The following is a 14,481-nucleotide window of genomic DNA, read 5'->3' on the forward strand; positions in this document are numbered from 1 at the left end:
CTTTTGCCCATTTCATGATTGGATTGTTTGTTTCTTGGATGTTGAGTTCTTTATAGATCTTGGATACTAGCCCTGTATCTCATATGTCATTTGCAAATATCCTCTCCCATTCTGTAGGTTGTCGTTTTAGTTTTGTTGGCTGTTGTTTTTTTGTTTTTTTTTTGTTTTTTTTTGTTTTTTTTTGCTGTGCAGAAGCGTTTTATCCTGATTAAGTCCCAATAGTTCATTTTTGCTTTTGTTTTCCTTGCCTTCATAGATGTATCTTGCAAGAAGTTGCTGTGGTCAAGTTCAAAAAGGGTGTTGCCTGTGTTCTCCTCTAGGATTTTGATGGATTCTTGTCTCACATTTAGATCTTCCACCCATTTTGAGTTTGACATTGTGTATGGTGTAAGAGAATGGTCTAGTGTCATTCTTCTGCACGTGGCTGTCCAATTTTCCCAACACCATTTATTGAAGAGATTGTCCTTTTTTCCAGTGGATATTCTTTCCTGCTTTGTCGAAAATGATTTGACCATAGAGGTGAGGGCCCATTTCTGGGTTCTCTATTCTGTTCCATCGATCTATGTGTCTGTTTTTGTGCCAGTACCACACTGTCTTGATGATCACAGCTTTGTAGTACAACTTGAAATCCGACATTGTGATGCCTCCGCCATTGGTTTTCTTTTTCAATATTCCCCTGGATATTCGGGGTCTTTTCTGATGCCACACAAATCTTAAGATGATTTGTTCCAACTCTGTGAAGAAAGTCCATTGTATTTTGATAGGGATTGCATTAAATGTGTAAATTGCTCTGGGTAGCATAGACATTTTCACAATATTAATTCTTCCAATCCATGAGCATGGAATATTTTTCCATCTCTTTGTGTCTTCCTCAATTTCTTTCAGAAGGTTTCTGTAGCTCTTAGGGTATAGATCCTTTACCTCTTTGGTTAGGTTTATTCCTAAGTATCTTATGCTTTGGGATGAAATTGTAAATGGGATTGACTCCTTAATTTCTCTTTCTTCAGTTTCATTGTGAGTGTATAGAAATGCCACTGATTTCTGGGCATTGATTTTTTTGGGGGGGGCATTGATTTTTGTATCCTGCCATGCTACCGAATTGCTGTATGAGTTCTAACAATCTTGGGGTGGAGTCTTTGGATTTTCTAAGTACCCAGTATCATCTCATCTGCAAAAAGCGAGAGTTTACCTTCTTTTTTGCCAATTTGAATGCCTTTTATTTCTTTTTATTTCTTTTTTCTTTTTCTTTTTTTTTTTTTTTTTTTTTTTTGCCTGATTGCTGAGGCTAGGACTTCCAGTACTATGGTGAAAATAGCAGTGGTGAGAGTGGACATCCCTGTCATGTTCCTGATCTTAGGGGAAAGGCTCCCAGTGTTTCCCCATTGAGAATGATATTTGCTGTCAGCTTTTCGTAGATGGCTTCTAAGATGCTGAGGAATGGTCCCTCTATCCCTACACTCTGAAGAGTTTTGATCAGGAATGAATGCTGTATTTTGTCAAATGCTTTCTCTGCATCTATTGAGAGGATCCTATGGTTCTTGGTTTTTCTCTTGTTGATATGATCTATCACGTTGATTGCTTTATGAGTGTTGAACCAGCCTTGCATCCCAGGGATAAGTCCCACTTGTTCATGGTGAATAATCTTCTTAATGTACTTTTAGATGCTATTGGCTAGTATTTTGTTGAGAATTTTTGCATCTGTGTTCATCAGGGATATTGGTCTATAATTCTCCTTTTTGGTGGGGTCTTTGTCTGGTTTTGGAATTAAGGTGATGCTGACCTCATGGAACGAGTTTGACAATATTCCATCCCTTTCCATCTTTCCGAACGGCTTTAGTAGAATAGGTATGGTTTCTTCTTTAAATATTTTTTTTAATTTTTATTTATTTATGATAGTCACACACACACAGAGAGAGAGAGAGAGGCAGAGACACAGGCAGAGGGAGAAGCAGGCTCCATGCACCGGGAGCCCGATGTGGGACTCGATCCCGGGTCTCCAGGATCGCGCCCTGGGCCAAAGGCGGGCGCCAAACCGCTGCGCCACCCAGGGATCCCTGGTTTCTTCTTTAAATGTTTGATAGAATTCCCCTGGGAAGCCATCTGGCCCTGGACTCTTGTGTCTTGGGAGGTTTTTGATGACTGCTTCAATTTCCTGCCTGGTTATGGCCTGTTCAGGTTTTCTATTTCTTCCTGTTCTAGGTTTGGTAGTTTGTGATTTTCCAGAAATTCGTCCATTTCTTCTAGATTGCCTAATTTATTGGTATATAGTTGCTCATGATATGTTTTTAAAATTTTTTATATTTCCTTGGTATTGGTGGTGATGTCTCCTCTTTCACTCATGATTTTATTAATTTGAGTCCTTTCTCTTTTGTTTTTAATAAGGCTGGCTAATGGTTTATCTATCTTATTAATTCTTTCAAAGAACTAACTCCTGGTTTTGTTGATCTTCTACAATTCTTCTGGTCTCTATTTCATTGAGTTCTGCTCCAATCTCTATTAACTCTCTTCTTCTGCTGTATTCACTGTTCTTTCTCCAGTTCCTTTAGGTGCAAGGTTAGCTTATGCATTTGAGTTTTTTCCAATTTTTTTGAGGGATGCATTTATTGCTATGTATTTCCCTCTTAAGACTGATTTTGCTGTATCCCAAAGATTTTGAAAGGTTGTATCTCCATTTTCATTAGTTTCCATGAATCTTTTTAATTATTCTCTAATTTCCTGGTTGATCCATTCATCTTTTTAGCAGGATGGTCTTTAACACCTGCGTGTTTGAGTTTCTTCCCAATTTCTTCTTGTGATTGAGTTCAAGTTTCAAAGCATTATGGTCTGAAAATATGCAGGGTACAATCCCAATCTTTTGGTATCGGTTGAGACCTGATTTGTGACCCCGTATGTGGTCTATTCTAGAGAAAGTTCCAGGTGCACTTGAAAAGAATGTGTATTCAGTTGCGTTTGGATGTAAAGTTCCATAAATATCTGTGAAATCCACCTTGTCCAGTGTATCATTTAAAGCTCTTGTTTTTTTGGAGATGTTGTGCTCAGGATATCTGTCATTTGCAGAAAGTGTTGTGTTGAAGTCTCCCAGTATTAGTGTATTATTATCTATGTCTTTACTTTGGTTATTAATTGATTGAAATACTTGGCAGCTCCCACATTAGGGGCTTAAATATTCATGATTGTTAGGTCCTCTTGTTGGATAGATCCTTTAAATATGATAGTGTCCCTCTTCATCTCTGACTACAGTCTTTGGGATAAACTTTAATTTATCTGATATGAAGATTGCTATCCCTGCTTTTTTTGAGGACCATTTGAATGGTAAATGGTCCTCCAACCTTTCATTTCCAGGCTGGAGGTGTCTCTACGTCTAAAATGAGTCTCTTGTAGACAGCAAATAGATGGGTCTTGCTTTTTTATCTTGTCTGAAACCCCGTGCCTTTGATGGGGTCATTAAGCCCATTCACATTCAGAGTTACTATTGAAAGATATGAATTTAGTGTCATCATAATACCTATTCAGTCCCTGTTTTTGTGGATTATTTCTTTGGGCATCCTCTTTCTTTTATAGAGTCCCCATTAATATTTCGTGCAGAGCTGGTTTGGTGGTCACATATTCTTTCAGTTTCTGCCTATCTTGGAAGCTCTTTATCTCTCCTTCTATTATGAATGAGAGCCTTGCTAGATAGAGTATTCTTGGCTGCATGGTCTGTCTTCTCATTTAGGACCCTGAATATATCCTGACAGCCCTTTCTGGCCTGCCAGTTCTCTGTGGAGAGGTCTGCTGTTAATCTAATATTTCCTCCCATATGTTAGGGATCTCTTGTCTCTTGCTGCTTTAAGGATTTCCTCTTTATCTTTCAAATTTGCAAGTTTCACTATTAAATGTTGAGGTGTTGAACAGTTTTTATTGATTTTAGGGGGGGGAACCTCTATATCTCCTGGATCTGAATGCCTGTTTCCCTCCCCAAATTAAGGAAGTTCTCAGCCATTATTTGTTCAAATATGCTTTCTGGTCCTCTCTCCCTCTTGGCACCCTCTGGAACCCCAATTAAACATAGATTTTTCATTCTGAGGCTGTTATTTATTTCCGTTAACCTTTTCTCATGGTGTTTTAATTGTTTTTCTCTTTTTCCCTCAGCTTCCTTCCTTGACATCAATTTGTCTTCTATGTCACTCACTCGTTCTTCTACCTCATTAACCCTCATTGTTAGGACCTCCAGTTTGGATTGCATCTCTTTTAATTGATTTTTAATTTCGGCCTGATTAGATCTAAATTCTGCAGTCATGAAGTCTCTTTAATCCTTTATGCTTTTTTCCAGAGCCACCAGTAGCTTTATAATTGTGCTTCTGAATTGGCTTTCTGATATCAAATTGTAATCCAAATTCTGTAACTCTGTGGCAGCGAGTACTGTTTCTGTTTCTTTTGTGGTGAGTTCTTCTTTCTAGTCAATGCAGAGTGGCTAAAAACGGGTTGTACTTGTTAGAAGCGCAAACTCTCCTCTCTGTAGCGTTCCACCTGTCCTCTCTTTAAAGCTCAGGTTGAATTAGTAGGTTTTTAGGATGATTTGAAAGTTATCTAGGTGTGTTGGTGGGGACAGGTGACTTGGAGACCCACTCCCCTGCCATCTTGCCTCACCCCATGAAGACATTTTAAAAGTAATCTCTGCACCCAATGTGGGGTTGAGCTCATGACCTGGAGTCCAAGAGTCACATGTTCTGCCCACTGACCAAGCCAGGCACCCCTTTGTGTAATCTTTTTAAAGTATTAGGTTAGGTATTTATTTGGATCTTTTAGGCTTTTTAAAAATATAGGCATTTACAGCAATAAACTTTTCTCTAAACACTGCTTTAGTCGTAACCCATGGGTTTTGCAGTGTTTTGGTTTTCATTTATTTTCAAGTATGTTCTAATTTACTTTGTTATGTCTTCAGTTAACCACTAGGTATTTAAGGATGTGTTATCAAATTCCACATATTTGTGAATTTCCCAAATTTCCTGCTGCTAATTTCATTCTGATGTTGTCAGAGAACAGACTTTGTATGACTTCAGTCCTTTAAAATTTATAAAGACTTTTTTATGGGTTAACATATGGTCTGTCCTGAATAATGTTTCAAGTGCTCTTTAGAACAACCTCTATTCTGTGTTGGGTGAAGTATTCTATAGAAGTTTATTAGATATAGTTGATTTATATAGTATTGTTCAAGTCTTCTATTTTCTTGTTGATTTTATACCTGGTTGTTCTATTCATTATTGAAATTCGCATATTTAAGTATCCAAATATTATTGTTGGATTGTCTATTCATCAGTTCTGTCAGATTTTGCTTCATGTATTTTGGGACTCTGATGTGTTATACACACACACACACACACACACACACATATATATATACATACATATTTTATTTTTTTTAATTTTTTTAATTTATTTATGATAGTCACAGAGAGAGAGAGAGAGAGAGAGAGAGGCAGAGACACAGGCAGAGGGAGAAGCAGGCTCCATGCACCGGGAGCCCGACGTGGGATTCGATCCCGGGTCTCCAGGATCGCGCCCTGGGCCAAAGGCAGGCGCCAAACCGCTGTGCCACCCAGGGATCCCTACATACATATTTTCATATGCTCTTATAAAATGTCTTTTTTGTTCTTATAAAATGTCTTTATCTCTACTAGCAACTTTTTAAAAATATTTTATTTATTCATTCATTCATGAGAGACACACACACACACAGAGAGGCAGAGACACAGGCAGAGGGAAAACCAGGTTCCATGCAGGGAGCCTGACGTGGGACTCAATCCTGGGTCCCCAGGATCAGGTCCTGGGCTAAAGGCAGTGCTAAACTGCTGAGCCACCCAGGATGCCCTCTACTAGCAACTTTTGTCTTAAGTTTATTTTGTTTGGGGACCCCTGGGTGGCTCAGCAGTTGAGCATGTGCCTTTGGCTCAGGGCATGATCCCACTGTTCGGGAACTAAGTCCCACATTGGGCTCTTTGCATGGAGCTTGCTTCTCCCTCTGCCTGTGCCTCTGCCTCTATCTCTCTCTATGTCTCTCATGAAAAAATACATAAAACCTTTAAAAAATATATTTTATTTTGTTTGATATCACTATAGCCAGTCAATCTTTCTGTAACTCATTGCATGATGTATTTTTTCTATCCCTTTTTTTCTATCCCTTTACTTTCAATCTATTTGTGTCTTTGAATCTAAAGTGTATCTCTTATGTACAGCACATAGGTAGTCCATGATTTGTATATCCATTCTGCCAATCTCTTCTTTTTTGGTGGTATTGCTTAATCCACTCACTTTTTTTTGAGAGGGAGAGAGTGGGGTGAAGGGCAGAGAGAGAAACAGAATCCTGAGCAGGCTCCAGGCCCAGTGCAGAGTCCGTTGCAGGGCTCAATCTCACAACCATGAGATCATGATCTGAGCTGAAATCAAGAGATGGATGTTTAACCACCTGAGCCATCCAGGCACCCCTGAATCCATTCACATTTAATGTAACTACTGATAATGTAGGACTTATGACTGCTAAGTTGCTCCTTGTTTTTTATATCCTATGTCTTTTTTTCCTTACATTTCTCCATTACTTCCCTCCTGTGTTAAATAGCATTTTCATTCCCTTGTCATTTTAAAAATTATATTTATTTGGAGTTATTTTCTTCTTGTTTGCTGTGTGGTTTACAATTAAAAATCTTAATTTATGACAATCCAGTTCAGATAAATGGCCACTCAATTTCAATAGTATACAAAAAGTTTGCTCCCACATAGCTCCATTGTCTGTCCATCTTTGTGCTTTTATTGCAATATAAATTACATCTTTATGTATTGCATGCCCATCAACATGGATTTATAATTATTGTGTTATGCAACTATAACTAACTTTAAATTAGGAAGAAAAAGAGTTAGAAATAAAATATACCTATGTGCTCTTTTTTTGTATTTGCCTATACAGTTACCTATACTAATATTCTTTATTTTTTCATGTGGATTTAAGTTACTGTCCAGTGCCCTTTCATTTCAGCTGAAAGTACTCCTTTTAATATTTCTTATATTATATATATATTTCTTATATTTCTATATGATGAATCACCTCAGTTGGTCTGGTGATGTCATTTTTCTCATTCATTTTTGAAGGATAGCTCTACGAGAATAGGATACTTTGTTGATAGTTTTTTTTTTCTTTTAGCACTTTGAATATATTGTTCCAGTAATTCTAGCTTCATTGTTTTCTGATGGGAAATTGGCTAGTAATATTATAAAGGACCCCTTGTACTGGATGAATTTCTTCTGCCTTGCTGCTTTGAAGACTCTTTGTCTTTGACTTTGGACAGTTTGATTCTCATGTATCTTGGTGAGATTCTCTTTGAGCTATTTCTATTTGGAGTTCATTGAACTCGTTAGATCTGCAGAGAAATGTATCTCATCACATTTTGATACCTTTTGTTACCATTTCTTTGAATATTCTTTCTGCCCTTTTGTCTCTCACTTTTCCCAGTGGGACTCCTGTTACTATGTATATTGGTTCACTTGACCATGTTCCATAGTTCTCAGATGGTTCTATTCATTTTTCTTCATTCTTTTTTCTTTCTATTCCTCAGACTGGATAATCTGATTTGACCAATCTTCGAGTGTACTGTTTCTTTCTTCTGCCAGTTCAGATGAATTGTTGAGCCCCACTAGTGAATTTTTCATTTCAGTTTTTCTACTTTTTTAACTGCAGAAATTCTTATTGGCTCTTCTTCCTTTTTTGAAAGTATTTCTGTACTTTTTTCTTCTTTTTCTCCTAGTTTTTTTATTTAAAATTTTTTAAAAACATTTATTTATTTATTTATTTATTTATTTATTTATTTATTTATTTATTTATTTATGATAGACACACACACACACACACAGAGAGAGAGAGAGAGAGAGAGAGAGAGAGAGGCAGAGACACAGGCAGAGGGAGAAGCAGGCTCCATGCCTGGAGCCCGATGCAGGACTCGATCCCAGGACTCCAGGATCGCACCCTGGGCCAAAGGCAGGTGCCAAACCGATGAGCCACCCAGGGATACTCCTAATTTTTTTTTATTGGAGTTCAATTTGCCAACATATAGCATGACACCCAGTTTTTATTTAAATTCCAGTTAAAAACATGGAATGCCTCATGAATTTGCTTGTCATCCTTGCACAGGGGCCATGCTAATCTTCTCTGTATCATTCTAATTTTAGTATACGCGCTGCCAAAGGGAGCACACATATTGGTTCTTTTTTAAATATTTTATATCTCTGTACTAACATTCACTCTTTAATGAGGCATAATTCTCATGGCTTCTTTTACCTTTAAGAAAACAGAAATTGCTGATTTAAAGTACCTGTCTACCTAAGTCCAAAGTCAAGTCTTCCTCAAGGAACTGTTACTGTTGACTACTTCTTTTCCTGTATATGGGCCATACTTTTTTGCTTCTTTGTATGTCTCATAATTTTTTTCTTGAAAATTGGAAATTTAATAATGTGAGGGCTTTGCATATCAAATGCTCCTTTAAAGGTTTTGTTGTTGTTGCTTATTTGTTTGTTGAATGATGTTACTGTACTAAATCTATAAAAATTTGTATTTTTTATCATGTGTGGCCACTAAAGTCTCTCCTCACTTAGATTAGTGTCCAGATAATTACTTTACAGAGATTTTCTTAAATGCCTGGAACCAGTAAATCTCCCAGTCATCTCCAAGTGGCTCTATGAGCTCACTGGGGTACAGCTTCAACTCTTAGCCAGGCAGTTCACAACCACCTCTTAGCCTTCTCTTGCTTCTTGTCTAGAATCCTCCCAGTCAGGCAGCAGTGAGAACTTTGAGTCTTCTAGGTCTTTCATGAGCATGTGCACAGCCTTGAACATGCTCACATCACTATACCTGTTCGTTTCCTTCTAGGTCCACAAAGACATTCCAAGGGCTTTTTAAAGCCTATGGACATCACATCTTCCAGATTTTCATTTTAAGATTTTTAGTAAGCTTATTGTTTATCTCAACTGTTATCTGCAGTTTGAGGCAGTTGCAATATTAAACAACTGATACGGATTGGTTTTAACAAATGCCCCCAGGGAAAAGTTTGTTGGCACTGGTACACCTCTGTGTTAGGTCAAATATAGACAAGCTTTGTAAACGTGTTAATCCCAGGAACCACCAAACAGATCAATAAGAGCAGTAATTTGCGAAGGAAGCTTTAAAGGAGCTCCTACCCTTTTCTGCCCACTCCAGTGGCTGCCAAGTGGTTGGTTTTCAGTGATTGAGGGCTATTAGTATTCCAGGCTACCGCAGAGCTGGGCATGGGAAGGTGGGAATAGGGCAAGCTAAAACACCACAAAGGTCAGTTTTCTTACCAAGATTCAATTGATTTTTGTTGGTTTTGTTTTGTTTTGTTTTGTTCTTGAGTCAACAGTTCCTAGATTGCTGCAAGTCTTTGGTTAATTTTCAGAGTTCTAAAAAGTTGATTCTGGGGATCCCTGGGTGGCGCAGCGGTTTGGCGCCTGCCTTTGGCTTAGGGCGCGATCCTGGAGACCCTGGATCGAATCCTACATCCGGCTCCCGGTGCATGGAGCCTGCTTCTCCCTCTGCCTATGTCTCTGCGCTTCTCTCTCTCTCTCTCTCTCTGTGTGTGTGTGACTATCATAAATAAATAAAAATTAAAAAAATTTTTAAAAAAAGTTGATTCTGACCATTTTTGTTAGTCTTGTCCTCGGTTTTTTTAGGGGAAAGAATTTTCAGAGGTCCTGATATTCCCACTGATGTCCTCAAGTGTCCTTTAAAGACATATAAATAATAAGAAAAATAGTTTATACATTTATCCATATAGTTTCCTTTTTAATTCCTTCATTCTTCTGTGTAGATCTCTATTTCAATCTTTAATTTTCCAAGCACTAGAAACTTCCTTTCTTTATTTTATTGTATTTTTTTTTAGAAACTTCCTTTCTTTAAAGAGCAGTCTGCTGGCACCGAATTCCTTCAGTTGTTATATATCTGAAGAAGTCTTATTTCACCATGGGATTTTTAAAAACAAGATTTTATGTATTTATTCATGAGAGACACAGAATGAGAGGCAGAGTCATAGGCAGAGGGAGAAGCAGGCTTCCTGCAGGGAGCCTGATGCAGAACTCGATCCTGGGACCCCAGGATCATGACCTGAGCCAAAGGCAGACTCTCAAACACTGAGCCACCCAGAAATCTCTCACCATGGATTTTGACAGCTGTTTTCACTGGGATTAGAATTCTGCATAGACTTTTTAAAAATACTATCAGAACTGTAAAGATGTTGCTCAAATGTTTCTCACTTGCATGATTTCTAATGAGAAAGCTGCTGTCATCTTTGTTCCTTGACATATAATGTGATCACGATGTGTTTTGGTGTAGTTTCTTTGTGTTTCTTGGGTTTTATATTTATTAAGGCTCTTGGACCTGTGGATTTATAGTTTTCACCAAATTTGAAAAAAATTTGTCCCTTATTATTTACTTTTTTTTGTTTTCAAATATTTTATTTACTTATTCATGAGAAACAGAGAGACAGAGAGGTAGAGACACAGGCAGAGGGAGAAGCAGGCTCCATGCAGGGAGCCCGACGTGGGACTCGATCCCGGGTCTCCAGGATCACACCCTGGGCCAAAGGCAGTGCTAAACTGCTGAGCCACCCGGGCAGCCCTGTCCCTTATTATTTAAAATATTTTTCTGTGGGGAATATGAATAATAGTGAAGGGGAATATAAGGGAAGGGAGAAGAAATGTGTGGGAGATATCAGAAAGGGACACAGAACATAAAGACTTCTAACTCTGGGAAATGAACTAGGGGTGGTGGAAGGGGAGGAGGGCAGGGGGTGGGGGTGAATGGGTGACGGGCACGGAGGGGGACACTTGACGGGATGAGCACTGGGTGTTATTCTGTATGTTGGTAAATTGAACACCAATAAAAATTAATTTATAAAAAAAATAAAATAAAATATTTTTCTGATCTTCCCCTTCCACCACCACCCTTGCATGGACTTAACTCACGTATAGTAACACATTTGAAATTGTCCCACAGTTCACTAATGCCCTGTTAATTTTTGTTACTTCTCTTCCTTGTCTTATTTTGAATTGGCTTTATTGCTATGACTTCAAGTTGAACAATCTTTTCTTCTACAATATCTTATTTGCCATTCATCCTATCCAGTGTGCTTTTTCATCTCCAAAATTATTATTTTAATGTTTAGCAGTTCCATTTGTGTCATTTATATATATTCCCTTTCTCTAATTAACTTTTTAATATATGTTATAAAAACTATTTAATGGGGATCCCTGGGTGGCGCAGCGGTTTAGTGCCTGCCTTTGGCCCAGGGCGCGATCCTGGAGACCCGTGATCGAATCCCACGTCGGGATCCCGGTGTATGGAGCCTGCTTCTCCCTCTGCCTGTGTCTCTGTCTCTCTCTCTCTCTCTCTCTCTGTGACTATCATAAATAAATAAAAATTTAAAAAAAAAACTATTTAATGGCCATGTCTACTAATTGTATCATCTGAGTTACTTCTGGATAGAAGAATTTACTCTTCATTATGGGTCATATATCTGTTTTTTTTTTTTTGCATGCCTACTAATTTTTTATTTGGTTCCAGATATTGTGATTGTAGCTTGTTGAATGTTGGATATTTTGTAATCTTATAAACATTCTTTAGTTTTTTTTTATCCTAGAACACAGTTGAATTATTCAAAAGCTGTTCCTTTCAAATCTTGTTTGTAAGATTCCTTAGGTAAGTATTGCTCAGTTTAGGACTTATTTTCCCCAATACTGAGGCAAGATCCTTCTGAGTATTCTATCCAGTATCCCATAAATCTTGAGGTTTTTCATTCTGGATGATAGGAACATGTCCTACTTCTGCACCTGTGTGTAAGTACCAAGCACTGTTACCTCTAATCCTTTCAGGTGTTTTTTTTCAATGGCCTCTGATAATTCCCTCCCAGGCTTGGTGTGATCAGTATTCTGCTGAATGCTCAGGGAGGACCCTCTCTACATCTCTAGAGTTCTCTGTGAAGATCCTTCCTCTATGAGATTACAGCTCATGAATTCTAGCTATCTCAGCCTCCTTGTACCTAGAGGTCCATTTCTTTCATTCAGGGGATGGGCTTAGATTTCCCAGCCTGCACCGTGGCCTGAAATTGTACTCAGGGTAGTAAATGTTTGCTGTCTTGAAAACCCTTTTTCATATTTTGAAGGGTCGTTATTTTGTGTTTTTTTTTTTTCAGATGGGAGAATAAATCTGGTCTATCTTGGCCAAAAGTGGAAGTCTTATATCTCATTTTTAATAATGACTTGGTGCCAGGTCCAGGTATATATTCACTATAATAGTACAGCAAAATCATTCTAGAGGATTTTGTTTACTATGTGGTACATAAGGCTTTCAATGTAGGGTCTTCTGATATGTCTTTTGTAATATGGTCATTTGTGTTGGGATAAGTTGGTCTTTTTTAAGATTTTATTTATTTATTCAGAGAGAGAGAGAGAGAGAGAGAGGCAGAGACACAGGCAGAGGGAAAAGCAGGCATCATACAGAGAGCCTGACGTGGGACTCGATCCAGGGTCTCCAGGATCATGCCCTGGGCTGCAGGCGGCGCTAAACCCCTGCACCATTGGGGCTGCCCAAGGATAAGTTGGTCTTTTGTCTCAGTTGTGATTTAGAAATTGGACTTTCGGATAAGATTTTTTTTCTCATTAATTCTGGCAAGATAAAGTATTACTTTATCATAAGTGGGGAAAGTAGAAAATTGGTTTAAATTTCTAAATCCACAAAGCAAAATATTATGAGCACCATTGGTGTAATGAGAATTTCTTTTTTTTTTAAAGATTTTATTTATTGATTCATGAGAGAGAGAGAGAGAGAGACAGAGACACAGGCAGAGGTAGAAGTAGGCTCCATGCAGGGAGCCCTATGTGGGACTTGATACTGGGACCCCAGAATCATGCTCTGGGCTGAAGGCAGGTGCTAAACTGCTGAGCCACCCAGGGATCCCCTAATAAGAATTTCTTGGTGGAGTAGGACATGGAGGGAGAAGAGAAGATCCTCTTTTCAAATCCCACGTGGCAAACTCTCATTTTTCCATGGAGTATCATGGGTCATAAACTCTAGACTAGGAAGAAATATTTCCAATCATTTTATCCTATCTTCCTACCAGACTCCTTATCAGGACTTTAATAGCAAGGAAGGGTGATTAAAATAATTTCTCCAGGAGGAGCAGTGGGTGAATAGATGAATAGTTTGAAGCATGGTAGGGCTTGATCTACACCATGTCTAAGATCCCTTGTAGTTCTAAGCCCAATTCCAGAATGTCAACTCTATACCAACCAAGAGTCAACTATAGTATTCTAAGGTGCTATGGAACCAGATGAGAACCCCTGACAACTCCAATATTCACCAAGTAGCATTCTTAAAGCCTCATAAAAAGACATGGTAGTCTTGCAAAAGAGGTTTTTTGCAGTATCTACATCTTGCATGGGTTGTTAAAACTACTGTGTAACTCATGTGATATATTTAACTATAATTCTCAGAGCCATCTAAGCACCACCACTAATATTGCCCATCTTCCTAGAATGAGCATAATCCTAACTCACAGAAAGAAGAAAAAAATGATAAAAAAAAGCAAGGTCAGGTAGATGATTCCTAAACTGCTTTGGAGAAAGTTAAAAGAAATAGTAACAAAAATATGAGCACTAATATAGGCCTACATGTATTTAATTCCCTGAAAATGATGCAGAAAAGTGCAAAGATGTTGAAAAGCTTCTTGGAGTTACAGAATGAACTGTAAGTCTCACATTTTTCTGTAGACATTTAAGAACCTGCTTTCCATTGCAATATTTCATTGCTCCTTTTGTTATCAAAATGCTAATTCAGATTATTGCCAAATAGAAGACACTGTAATGTATATTCTGAGATTGAAAAATCAAGGAGGGGATTGCTTCTAGTTCAGTTCTATGGACCCAAATGTTTTAATAGTAAGTTAAACCAGTGTTCTCCTCTGTAGGTTCTTGGGACTTTATTATAAATAAGTTTCCTCCATTTATATAGCACACCACTGATGTTACTGACAAATTCCAATGTAACATGCAACAGTGGTTCCTAATTGCTTTAGCATTTATCATGCACAAGAGACAGGAGGAAAGTTGTCTCATTTTGTACAGCTCAGTTGCATTTCTTATCTCGGAAGTACACTTAAGCAGCAAAATGGGACTTAAGGTAGCTGCCTGAAAACCAGCGCCCATTAACATGCATGTCTTGGAAGAAAAATGAATTGGTTTTTCTCAAACAGAATACAGTTCAACCTCATTTTGTGCACTGATTTTGCATAATTTCTATTTTGCACATTTTATAAATTAGGGGTCCTGATCTGGTTTACCAAATTCTCATACTCATATTTTCCAGGTTCTGCCTTTGGGCAGTTTTGTTTTCAAAACATTAAAAAAAAGCATTTAGGTGTGTTTCCAAGATGCCTTTTGGTTTCAATT

General features: G+C 38.0%; 1 non-coding gene across 1 annotated transcript; it reads right to left on the reverse strand.

Moving 5' to 3' along the window:
• Positions 1–8,113: 8,113 nt before the first annotated feature.
• On the reverse strand, positions 8,114–8,220 carry LOC129519041 (U6 spliceosomal RNA). The gene has a single exon (XR_008666338.1). It is a non-coding gene; the product is annotated as a U6 spliceosomal RNA (small nuclear RNA).
• Positions 8,221–14,481: the final 6,261 nt, after the last annotated feature.

The sequence above is a fragment of the Nyctereutes procyonoides genome, unplaced genomic scaffold, assembly GCF_905146905.1.
Source record: "Nyctereutes procyonoides isolate TBG_1078 unplaced genomic scaffold, NYPRO_anot_genome, whole genome shotgun sequence".
NCBI lineage: Eukaryota > Metazoa > Chordata > Mammalia > Carnivora > Canidae > Nyctereutes > Nyctereutes procyonoides.